The 19,815-nt window shown below is 43.5% G+C and overlaps 1 long non-coding RNA gene across 1 annotated transcript in view; it reads left to right on the forward strand.

Annotated features, from left to right (window-relative positions):
* LOC141053635 (uncharacterized) overlaps positions 1-19,815 on the forward strand; it is a 166,228-nt gene that overhangs the window by 67,487 nt on the left and 78,926 nt on the right. The window contains exon 4 of the long non-coding RNA XR_012221236.1: positions 18,723-18,932. This is a non-coding gene — a long non-coding RNA (uncharacterized lncRNA). The remainder of the gene's footprint in view (positions 1-18,722; positions 18,933-19,815) is intronic.

Below are 19,815 nucleotides of genomic sequence, written 5' to 3' on the forward strand. Positions count from 1 at the left end.
GCTGGCAACCCCCGCCCACTTCCACGGCCTCTTCCACCATACTTCCTCATTTTTGGAAAAATGTACTCAAAATACCACCAGCTATATGGTACTGTAAAACAAGGTGTATATAGTATTGTGGAGAATTTGAATCTCCCTAGAGATTTTAGGAGGCTGAACTATTATCTCAGGCCCACTATAGATTACACCTCAATTTAACAGGCTGAAATTGGCTGGTGTATGACAAAGTACAAGGTGTATATAGTATTGTGGAGAATTTGAATCTCCCTAGACATTTTAGGAGGCTGAACTATTATCTCAGGCCCACTATAGATTACACCTCAATTTAACAGGCTGAAATTGGCTGGTGTATGACAAAGTACAAGGTGTATATAGTATTGGGGAGAATTGGAAGCTCCCTAGAGATTTTAGGAGGCTGAACTATTATCTCAGGCCCACTATAGATTACACCTCAATTTAACAGGCTGAAGTTGGCTGGTGTATGACAAAGTACAAGGTGTATATAGTATTGTGGAGAATTGGAAGCTCCCTAGAGATTTTAGGAGGCTGAACTATTATCTCAGGCCCAATATAGATTACACCTCAATTTAACAGGCTGGAAATGGCTGGTGTATGACAAAGTACAAGGTGTATATAGTATTGGGGCAAATTGGAAGCTCCCTAGAGATTTTAGGAGGCTTAACTATTATCTCAGGCTCACTATAGATTACACCTCAATTTAACAGGCTGAAATTGGCTGGTGTGTGACAAAGTACAAGGTGTATATAGTATTGTGGAGAATTTGAATCTCCCTAGAGATTTTAGGAGGCTGAACTATTATCTCAGACCCATTATAGATTACACCTCAATTTAACAGGCTGAAATGGGCTGGTGTATGACAAAGTACAAGGTGTGTATATAGTATTGGGGCAATTTAGAAGCTCCCTAGAGATTTTAGAAGGCTGAACTATTATCTCAGGCCCAATATAGATTACACCTCAATTTAACAGGCTGAAATTGGCTGGTGTATGACAAAGTACAAGGTGTATATAGTATTGGGGAGAATTGGAAGCTCCCTAGAGATTTTAGGAGGCTGAACTATTATCTCAGGCCCACTATAGATTACACCTCAATTTAACAGGCTGAAATTGGCTGGTGTATGACAAAGTACAAGGTGTATATAGTATTGGGGAGAATTGGAAGCTCCCTAGAGATTTTAGGAGGCTGAACTATTATCTCACGCCCACTATAGATTACACCTCAATTTAACAGGCTGAAGTTGGCTGGTGTATGACAAAGTACAAGGTGTATATAGTATTGTGGAGAATTGGAAGCTCCCTAGAGATTTTAGGAGGCTGAACTATTATCTCAGGCCCAATATAGATTACACCTCAATTTAACAGGCTGGAAATGGCTGGTGTATGACAAAGTACAAGGTGTATATAGTATTGGGGCAAATTGGAAGCTCCCTAGAGATTTTAGGAGGCTGAACTATTATCTCAGGCTCACTATAGATTACACCTCAATTTAACAGGCTGAAATTGGCTGGTGTGTGACAAAGTACAAGGTGTATATAGTATTGTGGAGAATTTGAATCTCCCTAGAGATTTTAGGAGGCTGAACTATTATCTCAGACCCATTACAGATTACACCTCAATTTAACAGGCTGAAATTGGCTGGTGTATGACAAAGTACAAGGTGTGTATATAGTATTGGGGCAATTTAGAAGCTCCCTAGAGATTTTAGAAGGCTGAACTATTATCTCAGGCCCAATATAGATTACACCTCAATTTAACAGGCTGAAATTGGCTGGTGTGTGACAAAGTACAAGGTGTATATAGTATTGGGGAGATTTGGAAGCTCCCTAGAGATTTTAGGAGGCTGAACTATTATCTCAGGCCTACTATAGATTACACCTCAATTTTACAGGCTGAAATTGGCTGGTGTATGACAAAGTACAAGGTGTGTATAGTATTGGGGAGAATTTGAATCTCCCTAGACATTTTAGGAGGCTGAACTATTATCTCAGGCCCAATATAGATTACACCTCAATTTAACAGGCTGAAATTGGCTGGTGTATGACAAGGTACAAGGTGTATATAGTATTGGGGAGAATTGGAAGCTCCCTAGAGATTTTAGGAGGCTGAACTATTATCTCAGGCCCACTATAGATTACACCTCAATTTAACAGGCTGAAGTTGGCTGGTGTATGACAAAGTACAAGGTGTATATAGTATTGTGGAGAATTGGAAGCTCCCTAGAGATTTTAGGAGGCTGAACTATTATCTCAGGCCCAATATAGATTACACCTCAATTTAACAGGCTGGAAATGGCTGGTGTATGACAAAGTACAAGGTGTATATAGTATTGGGGCAAATTGGAAGCTCCCTAGAGATTTTAGGAGGCTGAACTATTATCTCAGGCTCACTATAGATTACACCTCAATTTAACAGGCTGAAATTGGCTGGTGTGTGACAAAGTACAAGGTGTATATAGTATTGTGGAGAATTTGAATCTCCCTAGAGATTTTAGGAGGCTGAACTATTATCTCAGACCCATTACAGATTACACCTCAATTTAACAGGCTGAAATTGGCTGGTGTATGACAAAGTACAAGGTGTGTATATAGTATTGGGGCAATTTAGAAGCTCCCTAGAGATTTTAGAAGGCTGAACTATTATCTCAGGCCCAATATAGATTACACCTCAATTTAACAGGCTGAAATTGGCTGGTGTGTGACAAAGTACAAGGTGTATATAGTATTGGGGAGATTTGGAAGCTCCCTAGAGATTTTAGGAGGCTGAACTATTATCTCAGGCCTACTATAGATTACACCTCAATTTTACAGGCTGAAATTGGCTGGTGTATGACAAAGTACAAGGTGTGTATAGTATTGGGGAGAATTTGAATCTCCCTAGACATTTTAGGAGGCTGAACTATTATCTCAGGCCCAATATAGATTACACCTCAATTTAACAGGCTGAAATTGGCTGGTGTATGACAAAGTACAAGGTGTATATAGTATTGGGGAGAATTTGAATCTCCCTAGAGATTTTAGGAGGCTGACAATGATGCTCTCAGTCCAAGTATGGCAGCAGGCAGCCTAATAAGCAGGACTGCTGCACACAAAAGTGTGGAAAAATGAACGTTTGGTAACCGTGCAGAAAAGAGGAAAAAAAGTACTTTTGCTTTTAAAAAAGCAGTTTGCACAGCAGAAGTAAGATGGCGGTCAGCGTGCATGCCCATTTATAGCCCCTGTGACACCACACAAAGCAAGCCAATCACTTGCATGCCCTTCTCAAAGATGGTGGTGACCGATGCCCATGTCATCGCGTTGCCCACAGTGTGCGTCATCCATCATTGGCTGAAAAAGGGCGCTGGAAGCATAATTTGAAACGCGACTATGGCGCTCTGGTCGCCGACCTCGTGGCCGACCTCACGCTATGGTCGGGTTTCGTTTCATGAAACCCGACTTCAGCGAAAGTCGGCGATTTATGAATTTGACCGACCCGTTTTGCTCAACTCTACTCATTTCATAAGAATAATAATACTTTACAATATTAATAATTATTCGCAATAGCACCTTAATTATTGTTGCTACTGTTATTATTACTATTTAAATTTCTTACTGTGTACCACAAGTAAAATTCTAAAAATTATTTTTTTTTGTGTGTAATAATTATTATTCAACACAATTGTTTCTGATTGCTTTAATGGGAAAAGTCTTAAGGTAGGAGGTATACTTTTTATCAGAACCTGAGCATACTAGCATGACTTCAATAGACTTTTATTAGAACAGAATTGGTCTATTTGATAACTTTCTCTGTTAAGTCTTGACATAAGTGCAAAATATCATTTGCTAAACGGAAAGAGCGAGAACGCTTTTCCTGCTGTGCACAGTTGTATCTTTAAGTAATAAAGCAGCTCCAGTTGGAAATAAAAGGATAGAGTTCAAAGAGCAATTAAGATGAGTGTGTACTACAGTATGGTTAAGCTAAATTCTGCTTACTTACATAATCAATAAATCAAGACGTTTAAATATTTCTTGATTCCACACTTAAATAAAGATTATGCTCTCACACTAGGGTTTCACCATATAAGAGATTGTTACACACTGTATAGGATTGAGAGGCAAATTATGTAAATTACCATTTTTCCTGGAAAGTGTAACAAAGGCACTCAGCAAGTGTATAGCAATTATACATTTACAGCTTTTAAAACTGGAGTTGCTTACCTGATGATACTGTAATGAGATTTCCTAAAAACAAACTTTCCACAGGTCAAAAAAATGGAAGGATTTCATTCTATTATGAGCCCTACATAAAGTAAACACAGTTGATTGATGAATGTGGAGCGCCCAGCAGGGCCGGGGGTTACTCGGAACCGGGCCGGTCAGGCTCTTTTTAAAGTGGAAGTTTGTCACGGTGGTGATAGAGACCCAGTCCGTGGCCCTGGATGTCCAATGTAGATGATGGAAGTTCAGATGAAGGGGGAAGGTGGTAGGATAGTTGTAGGGGAAAGGGGAAATTTTGACGCCACCTGTGGTATTCGGCTAAGGCGGCCGACGCTGCACTGCAGATCCTCTGGGACGGTGTTAGGGCAGCGGAGATGGTAAGGCTCTTCACAGGTAGAGCTGTGTCCCAGGGCAGTTGAGCCGGTGACGGTGATGGTGAATGCGGTGTAAAGCAGGTGAGATGTTAATAACATGAGGGACACAGATGGGTGCAGTTTCAGGGTCTTTACTCACAATTCCTGCATGCGGTAGCCCACTTGGTACTGTGTCCTCCGGGTGAGGGGTCCAGCCAACTCCTAGGTAGATTAGTGACACCGTTTCAGGACTCCTCTTTATGCTGCTCTTTCTTGGCCGGCTCTCTGCGCTGATATCTCCTTTCTTTCCTGCCCTGCGCCTTCATAAGCAGTGTCCCCAATCTAGCAGCCTCGGACCTTGCCGAGCGATGTGGGTCAGGCCCCGGGGTCCTTTATCTCTACGGCTGCCTTTTTAAGGAATGCTTGTGTATTTGGCTGTCGCACTACAATCACTACAGCCTCCAGCTTACTAGTTGAGCCTTGTTGAGTGGTCTCCACTAGACTTAGGGGCTGGCTCCCTTACTGCGGCCTGGTCTTTCCTTTTCTGGATACGGGCCCCACGGGTGGCCAGTCGCACTACCCGTGCCCCTAGGAGCCCTTCTATTCTAGGAGTTGCTTTCCTTCTAGATGTTTCTCACTTCTCTGACCCTCATTCCTTTCATGTCAGTCCTGCTCCTCCACTGTCCTGTCACCGACTGACTAGTTTCTGGAAGGATCTATTTACCTCAGAACTAGCTCCTCCCACCAACTGTCACCTTTCTCTCCGATTGGATGTCCTCAATCACTCCACTGCCTAAGCTCCTCCCCCTCTACCTACCTTTCCAACTCGCTTCCCAACACCCTTTCCTAGCCAGCCTGGGATGAGGCCATCCTCCCAAAGGGTACACCCAGATGCCCTGACTAACGAGCATGTGTTGTGTGCGAGTGATAGGAGTCCTGGTTGGTGCTCCCTCCTTACCTGAGGGTGGGGCACCTCACCTCTGGATGAGGTGCAGTACCTCTGTGGCGACTGGACCCTCAGGGGCACCACATTTGCATATTTATATTAAAGAAGCACTGCTTCAGAAGTGGGAAATGGTTCCAGGGAAGATTTTTTTTTGTTGATCAAATCTCAATTCATGTGAAACCATGAATTCTAGAAAATTAAACTTGAATTTGATTCTCTGACAAGCTATGTGCTCCTCTGTAAATTTAAACAACTATACACATCACACCTACACTGCATGCTGCTGTAAAATTTTGCTTTCAGTACCAACCTGCTACAGTTGAAAGGATCTTTTGAAATTCAAAGTTTTCTCCAAATTTTGATACTTGTCGAATATATTTCCTATGAAGCGCAATGCTGCAAAACGACTAATTGCTCAGAAAGTAGGTGTATAACACTCTAAAGTTTCTTAGAAATGTAAAGTATTAAACCAATTTTGAGCTCTGTAATGTAAATTAAGCCTAGGGGGAAATGGATGGTAACCGGTGATAACAAGCAGTCAAACCAGCCAAACACAGCAGTTTTGCAGTTTTCACATGAGGAGTGGAAAAATTATTACTGTTTGGTGGGATATCAAGAACTGTGTTCTTTGCTAACTTAAAAATCAATAGCTTTATCACAATCCATCCTAAAATTAGGGATACAAAACAGGTACACGGTTTTAAAACCAAAAAAGTAATGGCTTCTTATCTAGGAAAAAAAAATGATCCCTATTTAGGATCTACAACAAGTTCTCTGTTTACAAAAGTACAAAGGATTTTTATCGGGCCATTAAAAAATATACCCTTTCAAAATGAAATTGAAATGACTTACCAACAAGCCTTTTATAAAATGAGCCCTATTTTGTCAGCTGGTTTCATATCTTCAAGATAGTATGCTTGACATCCGCTGTACTTTATAGCTGTAAAGCACAGTGGGCAGTCAGGAGATGCGTCGTGGAAAGTGGTGGAGCAGAGGTGGCCAGAGGTGGCCAACCTATCTAGAGAAAAAATGGCACAGCACAATATGATCAAAAGTTTGGTGCAAAGCCTTCCAAATCTCCAATCAGTCAATCTATTGAGGAATATATCAACTTACTTATTTTAATTATTTATTTTTTACAATCATTTTGTTTCATGAGGCTTTTTTCAATTGCTGGACATTTTTAAGGCCTTCCTACACGTTTTTTTCTAATATGTAACAAGGACATGGACATTTTGTGTTATTGATGGAGGTCTCAAGACCAAGAAACCCTGTGATTGCTCAAAACTCCTGAGATTTGCTCCGGAAGACAGAGCAGTCTTCTCCTGCATGAGGGGCCTCACAGAATTGTGTACTGGCTAATGGACTTTCTGTTGAGCTCATAAACTGCATATTATTATCTGTCGTCAGATTTCTCACAGTAATATCTGCTGGTGTTACATAGGACTGCAGGTGACATCTACTACAGTACGTTGCCTATACTCAGAGATTTATTGCTGTTATTTGTGGCGTTACACAGGACTGCAGATATCATCCACTACATAATCTGCACTCAGAGAGTGATAATTTGTGTTTTCTGTGATTTTTGTGGTGGTGGGAGAGTTGTCAACAAATAAATTGTCTTGGGACTTCAGTTTTACAGTTCCTAACCACAGCCATGTGATGAGGAGATACGCTGGTGTAAACTCAGGACTTCAGAGTCCAGATGCAGTGATGTCATTGTGCCGGGACTCTGATGTCCTCACTGAATTTTTGAATGTAGACTGTGTATATTATACAAACATGGATTCACCAATTATTAAAACTATTAAAAAGTATATCTTTAATGATATGCATTATAACTTATATAATTAAACCAAAGACTCCCCAAACAGTTGAAAAACTGAAAAGAGATAATAAAACTAGAAATAACAGATAGTCAAAAGCAGAGGGGAATCCCCCATCACAACCACTGCTCTTGTTCCTGCCTGTCTGCTCCTCGTCATCTTGCTCTAGTATATCCATAGCTTATATTCTTCTTCCAGAGCCTGCAGAGTTTCAAAGAATTGTCTGGCAGCAATGAAGAACTACACACACAAGAAGCCCATACGTACTTCTCACCATCACCTGATCTTTTAGTTATTGTCGAGCCTTCTTGACCAACAGCATGTGTAGCATTACCTGCACAGAATTACCAGCAGGCAATGATGATTTGTCCCCAGAGGATATTTCTGACTTAAATGACCTTCACTATGTATTGCTGATACAAGCAATCTTCTCCTCTGAGGAACCCACCTCCCTGTCAGCCCTGTCTGGTTCCTAGACATTGTCAGCCATAGAATCATCATCATTATTGTCATCCTTGATTTGGGTAACAGGTGCCTTAGTGTGTGACAGGAGCTTCTTGCCTCCCTGCCTGATTTTTCAAGGTTTGGAGTTCTTCTGCCACTGAGAGTATCCCTGCCACCATTGCTCACAGAGCCAGCAATACAGCTTAAGGTCCCGTTACATTTAGCGATGCACCAGTGATCCCGACAACGATATGACCAGGTCAGGATCGCTGGTGCATCGTTAAATGGTCGCTAGTGAGTTGCCAAACAGGCAGATCTCACCAGCGATGCAGCAGCGGTTGGCGGTCATCACTTACCTGTCACACGCAGCGAGGGTGACGTCTTCCGCCCGCGTCCAAGGAGTCACTCGTTGGCGCCAGCAGGAAGCCGATGATGAGAAATGGACCATGCCGTTCTCGCGAGATCAGCGATATACAGCGGGGAGCTGGGTCAGAGGTAAGTCTCACATATAGCGAGATGGCCACCGATATCGCTGTTGCGTCACAAAATCGGTGACGCTTTAGCGATATCGCTATGTGTGAAGGGGGCTTAAGCGTTCAAATTTTGTTAATGCAGTCCCCAGGGTTCTGTTGGTTGTAGGATGATGGGTCAGAACAGTAACAGGTGTCACTAATGGATTGGAAATTCCCCTATGTACAAAACTAAGTCTTCATTCACACATCATTATTTTTGCATCAGTGTTTGTATAAAAAAAGCCAGGAATGGAACTTAAAGAGAAAAGCTATAATTGAAAGACTGACATCTATTTTGTGTTTTGGAAACACTTCTGTATTTGGCATGCAAATGCTGATGAAATACTGATGCAAATATACTGAATGAGGCCTAAGTATCATGGTGTGGAGGAGGTGGAAAAAGCAGAACACTGACTGCAGTTGAAGGTGTCGATGTCAGTCTACATCATCCTTCTGTGATTACAGTAGGTTGAGTGATAGGACAAATACTTCATTATGCCCCCAGCTTTCTCCCAACTAATATGCTTCCAAAGGCAAAGAACCTTTTTATCGTCTTGTTGCCTGTTATTAGAGTTGAGCGAAATGGGTCGGTCAAATTCAAAAGTCGCCGACTTTAGCTAAAGTCGGGTTTCGCCAATTCAAACCCGACCATAGCGTGAGGTCGGCCATAAGGTCGCCGACCCGCGCACCAAAGTCGCGTTTCAAATAATGCTTCCAGCGCCTTTTTTCAGCCCACGATGGAGGACGCACACTGTGGGCAATGCGATGACATGGGCAGCGGCCACCACCATCTTAGAAAAGGGCATTGAAGTGATTGGCTCGCTTTGTGTGGTGTCACAGTGGCTATAAAAGGCCGTGACCGCCGACCGCCATCTTACTTCTGCCGATCTTAGAATAGGGAAAGGTGCTGCTGCTGATTCTGAATAGGGAGTGCGTTAGGCATGGAAGAAGAAAAAAAATAGCTTCTGCTGATAACGCTTTTCACTGTACAGTTAGTGTGCAGTGAAAGGGGGGGATTTTTGTTGTGTGCAGCAGCGCTGGTGGTGATTAGGCTGCCTTTTTAGGCTACATGATAGCTGCATTGCTGTGTGCACACTGCTGTTCAAACTGCATTTTTCAAAGCACTCCAACTTTTATTATTTTGTTCTGGTCAGTTACCGAGCATTCATTTTTTCACACACCGTATAGCGGTGTACACTCCTCACACACTACCGTGTACCGGCTTTTATCATGGACAAATACAAGCTATCTGTGTGTGACTCTGGAAAAACAAACCGAGGAGATTTTCCATTTTTCCAGACCTACACTGTATAGAGCTATCCACTTTTCAAAGTTTCATATATCTGCTGTTTGATTACGGTCAAAACTATACAGAGACAGCGTGTGTCACTCCGTATAAAAATAGACAGAGATTCACAATTTTCCATACAGACACCGTATAGAGCTGTCCGATTCTTAAACAGTATTGTATATCTGCCATTCGCATTATGGTCACATCTATACAGAGTCAGCGTGTGTGTGTGACACTCCGTAAATACATATATGGACATTTCCATTTCTCCATATACCGTATTGAGCTGTCCGATTCTCAAACAGTGTTGTATTTCTGCTGTTTGCATTACAGTCACATTCTATACAGAGTCAGCGTGTGTGTGAGACACTCCGTAAATACATATGCGGACATTTCCATTTCTCCATACACCGTATTGAGCTGTCCGATTCTATAACAGTATTGTATATCTGCTGTTCGCATTACAGCCACATCTATACAGTGTCAGCGTGTATGTGTGACACTCCGTAAGTACATATACTGAGATTGTTAGTTACACAAAAAATGTATACAGTTGTACACTTCTGATACAGTACCGTATATCTGCTTGTTGGATTACGGTCAAATACATACTGGGAGAGCATCATTGACTAACAAAATATATACGTAGATTTAATTTTTATAATACACCTTACACAGCTGGACGCTCATCATACAGTACCATCTCTCTGCCGGTATTTTTGGTACATTTTCCCAAACATGAGGAAGTAAGGTGGATGAGGCCCCGGATGTGGGCAGCAGGGGGGTGCGGCTGGTACTGATGGTGGTGGTGCATCAGCTGGTTCTGGCAAAAGCACAATAGCAGCTAAGGCAGGAGGTGTTGAGCCTGCATCATCATCTGGCCCAAGAAGGCCTGTAAGGTTCCCTTTTCTTGGAGTAGGAAAACCCCTTTTAAAGCCGGAGCATCAGGAACCGGTTTTGGCGTACATTGCCGAAACAGCCACCAGCTCTATTGCCTCCTCTTTTGAACGTTCGAAACCTGCAAGCACGGAGTCGTCAGTGCAGGGTTCTGGTCAGGAAAAACACCTTTCCTTGTGTCCTTCACCCCCACCAAAAGTTAAGGATGTGGCAGCCCACACTTCAGATTACTCTATGGAGCTGTTTTCACATACCATGCCTGGGTTATCCAGTCAAATCCTGAAATCCCCAGTCCAAGACGAATCTGACATGGAGTGCACTGTTGCACAGCCACTGCTAGATGATTCTGTTGGTACATTGACCCAGAGCACTACATTGCCCTCGCAGTCTACTGAGCCAGAATCTGACCCTGATGAAACTCAAGTGCCCCTTCCCGCATACTATACCACCTTACACGGTGACACAGAGAAAGGTAAAGAGGAAGGTGCAGATGACTTTGAAGAGGAGGTGATGGATGACCCAGTTTTTGACCCGGATTGGCATCCATTGGGGGAGGAGGGTGGCGCTGGCAATAGTTCAGATAAGGAGAAGGATCCGCAGCAGGCACTGACATCGCAGCAGAGGTTATCTGGCAGGCCCGTAGCTGTCCAAAAATGTGGAACAAAAGCAGAAAGAGTTGCAGGACAGCTTGACCAGACGGTCAACATAGCACAACGTGCAAGGCCAGAAAATGTATACCATAGTAGGAAGAGTGCAGTGTGTCACTTCTTTGTCCAAAATCCTACTGATGAGGCAAAGGTTACCTGTAAGAAGTGCGGAAGGACCTTTAGCCGAGGTAAACAACTCAGAAATTTGAATACCAGTTGCATGCTTAGACATTTAATCAACATGCACTTGCAAGCATGGACGGACTACAAAACCTCAGGTAGCACATGTGCACCTGTTCCGACTGAAGGTAGCCAACAATGCTCCATCGCTTCCCCCACTGTAACACCACCGCCACCGTTAAGCACACCACCAGCACAAAATATTGAGGTGTCGTCGCAAGGCCAAAGCACTCAGGGAATCACAATGGTTTTGCAACACAACACTGAATCTAGGCCATCACCACCAATACCATCACCAACCCCCTCTGACTCCATCCGGTCCACCACTACTTCCCCCATATGCAGCTCTCCAGTCCAGCTCACCCTACCAGACACTCTGACTAGGACAAGAAAGTACTCATCCTCTCATCCGTGTGCACTGTGTTTGAACGCCTACATTGCCAAACTAATCTCATTAGAGATTATGCCCTATCGCTTGGTTGAAAGCGAAGCTTTCTGCAAGCTCATGGCCTACGCAGTCCCATGCTATGACCTACCCAGTCAGCACTTCTTTTCTCAAAAAGCCATCCCAGCCCTCCACCTGCATGTGAAAGACCACATTGTCCATGCACTCAAGCAATCAGTGAGTGGAAAGGTGCCCCTCACAACAGATGCATGGTCCAGTAGGCATGGCCAGGGCCATTGCGTGTCCATCACTGTGCACTGGGTTAATGTGGTGGATGCAGGGTCCACAGGGGACAGCAGCGGTGGAACAGTGCTGCCTAACCCATGATAAAGGAATCAGTTGGCTGTAGGCTTTCGACCTTCCTCCTCCATAAGCGAAAGCTCATCCACAGAGCGCAGTCGCACGAGCACTCCATCCGCAGCTGGCAGTGTTGCACAAGAGGTGTCCCACTATCAAACAGCTAGTGGTAAGCATCAGCAGGCTGTGTTAAAGATGATGTCTTTGGATGACAACAGACACACCGCGGAGGTACTGGCCGACTACTTGCAGCGACAAACTGAGTCATGGCTGGGCAGTCTAGATCTTGAGCCAGGCAAGGTAGTCAGTGATAACAGCCGGAATTTTGTGGTAGCCAGAGCTACACACACACTCACACACATACCTTGCCTGGCTCACACTTTGAACCTGGTGGTGCAGTGCTTTCTTAATAATTATCCAGAGTTAACATCCCTGCTCCATAATGTGCGAAGACTGTGCTTGCACGTTCTGTCGCTCGCCCGTACACTCCAGTCGTATGCAGAATCTGCAGCGATTGCTCCACCTCCCCAAGCACCACCTAATCATAGATGTTGCAACAAGGTGGAACTCCACCCTGCACATGGTTGAGAGGCTGTGCGACCAGAGGCAGGCTGTAATGCATTTGTGGGAGGATACACATGCAGGCAGTTTGAGGGAAGACATGGAATTGTCGGGTGTGCAGTGGTCAAAGCTGAAAGACCTCTGTAAAGTCCTTCAGTGTATTGAGGAATGCACACGGCTGGTAAGCCCAGACGACACCATCATAAGCATGAGCATCCCACTTATGCGTCTGCTCATGCAAAGTTTGACGCACATTAAGGATCTGGCGTCTGCAGCGGAGGAGGAACAGGAGGAGGAAGAGGGAAGCCTTGATGACAGTCAGCCATTGTCTGGTCAGGTAACTGTCCTGGACGAGGTGGAGGAAGAAGAGGAAGATGAGGGGGATGATTATTTTGGGCAGGAGGATGCTTCTCAGGGAGCAAGAGAAAATGTTGGCGTTCCAAGGTCAGGTAGAGGGTTTGTGCGTGACTGTAGGGATGTGGATTTGCCAGAAAGTGCTCCTCCACCCAGCAGTGGCAGTGCATTATTGACACCTGGAACATTGGCCCACATGTGCGATTATGCCTTGCAGATCCTAAAAAGGGACCCCCGCACTGCCAAAATGATGAAGGATGACGACTACTGGCTGGCCAGCATCCTTGATCCATGCTACAAAGGCAAATTGCACAACATCATGCCACAGGAGAACCTAGAGATAATATTGGCTAACAAACAAGCAACTCTGGTAAACCGTTTGCTTGAGGCTTTCCCAGCACACAGCAGCGGTGCTGGTTCTCCCACGAGCCATAGTGGGCACAATGGAAGAGGTGTTCGTGGTGCGCACACAGCCAAAGTGGCATTGGAGACAGGGGTTTAATGACCATGTTGTGGACTGATTTCTCAAGTACCGCTCACACGACTGCTAATACTGCATCGATTAAACGTGACAGGAGACAGCAGTTGTCAACTATAGTTACAAACTACTTCTCCTCCCAAATCGATATTCTCCCTCACAGGTCATTCCCCTTTGACTATTGGGCCTCTAAACTGGACACCTTGCCTGAATTGGCACAATATGCCTTACAGGAGCTCGCTTGCCCTGCTGCTAGTCTGTTATCTGAAAGAGTCTTCAGTGCTGCTGGATCAATCCTGACAGAAAAAAGGACCCATCTGTTGACCCAAAATGTTGATGATCTAACCTTCATTAAAATGAACCATGCATGGGTTTCCAAGGATTTTGTCCCACCCTCCCCTGATGACACATAGGTTGCCAGAAAACTGCCTCGCTTTTGTCTGCCTCTTCCTCGGACTTACCCAATTCCGCCATTTGCAGCTGCTTAATGTCCAGCCTACACATCAATATATCCCATTTTTTAAACCTCCCTAAATGGGCTGCCCACCCCCCTCAAGGGCTGGGGTCAACACCTGGCGCACCTGGGCAAGTGCCATTGCTCTCAACAGGTGGATGGGCCCACTGATGGCCGACGGCACTGGCACAGGGCCCCTCATAGTACAATACAGTGTCTCTGATGGTGGGGGGGCCCACTCACCGTCAGACACACTGGTGTACTTTGAGGAGCCATGTGCCAGTACCGTCGCCCACGAGTGTGCTCCTCCTGCTTGGTCATGGCCACAGCACTTGCAAGTTGCAATACTTACCTCTCCCTGCTCCACCGCTGTGTAGCCTGGGCAGTTAAATCCTTCACAGGGACGGCCACTAGAAATTTGGTGCATTGATCGATGATGGTTAAGATGTAGCTATGGCCTGTCCTGCTGGCCTCTACCTTCAGATGATCAATGGCTACCATTTATAATGGACGTCAACTTACAAGCGGATGCAGTGGTGCTTTATGATCACCTTTCACAGTTGTGATAGTCACAGACGTGTGACATTCCTGCCACCATTTTTCAATGTCTCCTCTCATGCCAATCCAATAGAATTGCCTAGGGCCTGTGGCTTCTGTCTTTTGCACTCCAAAATGACCAGATGCATCATGATAGGCAGTGAGGACCATGTCTACATCTCTCCCTGTGATCACAATTTGATGGAGACGAGTAACGGTGATGTGATCCACGCTACTGCGATAAAGCAATCCTTTCTTCACAAAGAACCATTTTTGCTGTCTCCACAGACACAGTAATTGAGGGTCTGCATCACCTCTGCAACATCTACTGGGAGGTTTTCCTGTGGTGAGTAATTTCCAAATTTCTGCTAACACTCAACTTTCCGTCTGTACTTGTATCCATGTAGTTACCAGTAGCGGAGAGTCTGGACTGGCTTACTGAGATTGAAATATATATGAAGATTTAAAAGTACCACAATACTTTATACTGGTGTACGCTTCAAAAACCTTTCCCTTTTTCTACTTTTTAAATTCTGGTGTAATATATACTGAGCCTGTGAGTGTCTGTGTCTGACTCCGGTAGTATAGACGGAAATTTACAATTATCCCTAGACTGGATACACCTGGTATGTGCTGATACAGTAGCTTTGTTCAAGATTTTTTATTACGGTATCATCCATAGTGAGTGAGCGTGTGTGGTTTACGCCTTCTATATATACGGTGAATCGGAGATACCAATTTTTACCCTATACTCGATACAGCTTGTATCTTGTTATGCAGTACCTTTGTTCGACATTTACTATAATGGTCAAATCCATACAGAGTAAGTATCTGAAAGTGACTACGGGACTATGTATACGGAGATTTCAATTGTACCCTATAATATATATACTTGCTATCTTGTTATCCAGTACCTTTTTTACAACATTTTTTATTATGATCAAACCCAGACTGAGTGAGCGTCTGAGGGTGACTCCAGAAATATATACCGAGATTTCAAATTTGGCCAACACTGTATACAGCTGTACGCTTCTGATACAGTAACCTTTTTTGCTATTTAGATCCTGGTGTAATCCATAATGAGCCTGTGAACATCTGTCTGTTACTCCGGACATACATTTGGAGATTTAAGATTACCCCAACACTGTATACAGCTGTACGCTTGTGTTACATTACCCAGTTACAGCTTTTCATATTCTTGTGTAATCCATACTGGGCCTGAGAGCGTTTGTGTCTGCCTCCTGAAATATATACAGAGATGCAGAATGTTTACACTATACCATATATACCTTGTATCTGGTGATACTGTACCCTTTTTCAACTTTTTATTTTATTGTGTAACCCATACTGAGCCTGTGAGCATCTGTGTATGACTCACAAACTATATATGGAGATTTACTGTTATCCCTAGACTGTATAGAGCTGTATGCTTCTGATACAGTACCATATATCTGCTGGTATTTTGGGTCCATTTTCCAAAACATGAGGAAGTATGGTGGAAGAGGACGCGGATGTGGGCGGCCACCTGGTATTGTTGGTGGTGGTGGTGCATCTGCTGGTAGTGCCCAAAACACAATAGCAGCTAAGGCAGGAGGTGTTGAGCCTGCGTCACGGTCTAGCTCCGGAAGGCCTGTAAGGCTCCCTTTTCTGGGAGTAGGTAGATTGCTTTTAAAGCCGGAGCATCAGGAACTGTTTTTTGCTTACATTGCTGAAACAGCCTCCAGCTCTATTGTCTCTTCTTCTGAAGTTTCAAAAAATGCAAGCACTGAGTCGTCAGCGCAGGCTTCTGGTCAGGAGCAACCCCTTTCCTTGTGTCCTTCACCCACACCAAAAGTGAAGGATGCAGCAGCACACATTTCAGATTACTCCATGGAGCTCTTTTCACATACCATGCCTGGGTTCATTAAAAATGGGGCCCATCATATACTGGAGCATTCCAAATGGGGGACATCAGACACTGAAGCAGCATTTACGGGGCCCATTATACACTGGAGCATTAGAAATGGAGCCCATTATATATGGAGCATTATTTGGGCCCATAAGACACTGGAGCATCATCCATGGGGCCCATAATATACTGGAGCATTCTAAATGGGGCAGATCAGACACTGCAGCAGCATCTATGGGGCACATTATACACTGGAGCATTAGAAATGGGGCCCGTTATATATGGAGCATTATTTGGACCCATAACACACTGGATCATCGTCCATGAGGACCATCATATACTGTAGCATTATGTGGAGCTCATCATATACTGTATGGAACATTATATGTGACCATGACCAATTATTCTGTATGGAGAAATATATGGGGCTCATTATTCTGTATGGCGCACAATGTGGTGGCCATACTGTATGGAGTAATATTCTGACTTTTTTTGAGCTATTGTACAATTTAAAATAGATCAGTCATGTCATGTAAGCAGTGAAGTATTTGTCAATGTTCTATACCTATATTTCTGTGCCGTATCGGAGCATCATGAGTTGTGGTATGTGTTAAAGGGCCGCACTGACACTCTTTGGCCCAGGGCACACGAAAACCTGGAGCCAGCCCTACCCCCCCACAACTTTTTCAATGCATAACTATTATTATGAAGTAAATTAAGGTTGACAAGCTTCAGTAATAAGAATTGATGTTTTTGGCATTGAAATGGGCACTGTAGGTGTGTTTACTGTCCTCCACTCCCTGCCAACTTTGCTTCCCCATTGACTTACACTGGGTTTCGTGTTTCAGTTGGCATCCGATTTTTCCCTATAGTCGGCCGATTTCGTTCGACCCGACTTTTGCGAAAGTCGTGTTTCATGAAACCCGACTTGACCCGAAAAAAAGGCAACGTCGCTCATCTCTACCTTGGTTTTAAAAATAAATTTGTTTTTTAAATTCTCTATTTGCCTGTTTATGAAGTTCTTTATAGGTGTTTCTTTTATTCACACACTTCATGGCATAACTACAGGATCTCAGTATAGGTGTTTTTTTCAAAGGCAAAGAAGGCCTAATGTGATCAGTGTTTGGTATGAGTCTGCCAGCACAAATGCTGACATCACTGGCTGTGGTGTTGCAGCTGCTAGAAGCTAACACCTTTTTTTCCATGATAGTTTTTTCTTTTGTGCTCCTGTGTACAATGCCCAGACCAGGTCTGGGTTTCAATTACATTTTGGACACAAGGTTAATCCTTAATTTGTTTCTAAACTTTGTTTATTTAACAACAGTCTGCTTGTAATATCAGTGTGGAAAAAGAAAATGGAGCAGTATCATGGGCGCTGCAATGATGTGGATGAATCAGCTCCCTGTCCAGGACATTTGGAGCCGGCTGTCACGACTCGGTTGTCAGGTGACCTAGGACCAGGGCCTCCTTCCCTGTCCCTAACGTGAGGGGGTGCCCTAGCTTTCCCTACTCCTTGGGTAACTTCTGAAGGTGAAGATGTCGGGGCCACGTATCTTGCCTTATCTCCTTAATCTGCCCTTTGTTCCCTTTCCCCACCCAGGGAAGAGGAGAGTAGTTGTGCACTGAAGTACATCAACCAGACAAACAAGGTAACATGAACAGGGGCAACAAAAATACCAGGCATACAAATATTCACTCACATATAACAGAGGAATGCACCTGGGAGTGGAGGATGGGGGAAAAACCAAAGTAGGAGAAAGCGAGTAATCACACTTACTAAATCAAGCAACAGTCACAGATAAACCCACCAAGCGCCTCTTCATATATGCACAAACTACTATCCTCTAAGCCATGCAGCAGAAGCTATCTCTGATGATGTGGGTCAGTCAGGACTCAGATTACATGGAGTGGCTAACTGTGCTCAGCTGAGAGCCATAGCATTCAGTGCTCTCAACATGGCTTATTAAACCCTGTACTGCCAAAACAAATTTACACCATTTAAAAAGAAGGTGAAGTGCTTCTTTTCAGCGCAGGAGTAGGAGCAATCAGATGCTGTGGTCTTCTGGCTCCTCTCTGTCGCAGTAACCACATGATATCGGTGATGAGTGCAGCAACAATTTGGGGGGATGTCAGTGATGATTTCAGTGTCATGGCTGTGTAGCATATCCACCTGAAATGAGGGCTATTCATATCTTTCCTATTTGATGGTCATATTAATTCACACATGGAGTGCTTTTCCTCATCCTTTTTCTTGCAATATTAGTGTGGTGCGTATGTGGCTCCAATTTGACAATTTAAACAGGTGTGGTAAAACAGATGTCCACAGTTAAATATCTCGATTTAACATGCAAATTGAGATCTCGGCTCCTGATATCTCAATCTGCTTATGCCTCCGGCAGACATTTTCCTACTGTCCAAAAAGGATGGGAATTGCAGGGACTTCCAACATTTCCTGAAAGCCTGGAGAACATTGTAGTCTCTCACAGCCGAACACTCCCTCCTCCCAGCCTGGGGCCCGCAGCATTGCCTCATTCCTGCCTCTGCCAGCTTCCTGGAGCAGCAACCAAGTCTCCTGGGACCCCACTCAGCTGCAGCCACCCCCATCTCCGGTAAGCTACTGTTAAAGCGGACTATAAGACACACCACCTCTTTATTAAAAAAATGTTTTCTTATTTTCCTCCCCAAAATTTGGTGTTCGTTTTATGGTCCGGTGTTTCTTATAGTCCGCAAAATGTGGTAGGTTGTATGCTTGTATAGTGCAGTATTGATAAAAATTCTCTAACACAGACTGCTGCACTGAATAGTGACATGCAACCAATGTTCTCATTTCTTATTTTTATGGTTCAAAACCAGATATTAATCTAATTGTCTCTTTGTCTTATATTTAGATTCAATAAATGTAAACTATTCTGTCTAATAAATATTTTTCTAAATTGCAATGCTGTAAGTTATAACGATGAATTTTGTTAAACTGGCAGTTCTGCACCTGAACTCTACCAAATAAAGTGACGTGCACATTCAAACCCATTTAGTATTGTTACTTTTGTCTCATGCATAAATTCAATTGATGAGAAATCTTTTAATAAAATCAAATGTAATGCTTAAAAGGTTAAAAACTGCTGAGTATAAGTAATACAAAAAAATTGAATATATTTAAATTAACGGTACTATATTCCAGTGGCTGTTTAAGAAGAAAATTGTTCTCTAATAGGGTATTTGACATTTTAAAATACAATTGTAATGATTTATTTGCTGTATATACATGAATGCATTTATTTGTTCAGCCCATAATGAATGCAGTTGTATTGTAGCGTTAATGGCTAATTTAAATATGAGGCTTTTTAAGACATTTTGAAATCATAAAAGGCACAAAATACTATTGGGAATCCTAAGACATTTACATCTGCAAAAAAGTAACCTAAACTTATCACTTTAAACAATCCTTAGAGATTTTTTTTCTGAGGACAGAACATAAATATCTTACCAGAACAT

Source organism: Dendrobates tinctorius, unplaced genomic scaffold (genome assembly GCF_039654945.1).
Source record: "Dendrobates tinctorius isolate UK_male_01 unplaced genomic scaffold, ASM3965494v1 ptg000166l, whole genome shotgun sequence".
Lineage (NCBI taxonomy): Eukaryota > Metazoa > Chordata > Amphibia > Anura > Dendrobatidae > Dendrobates > Dendrobates tinctorius.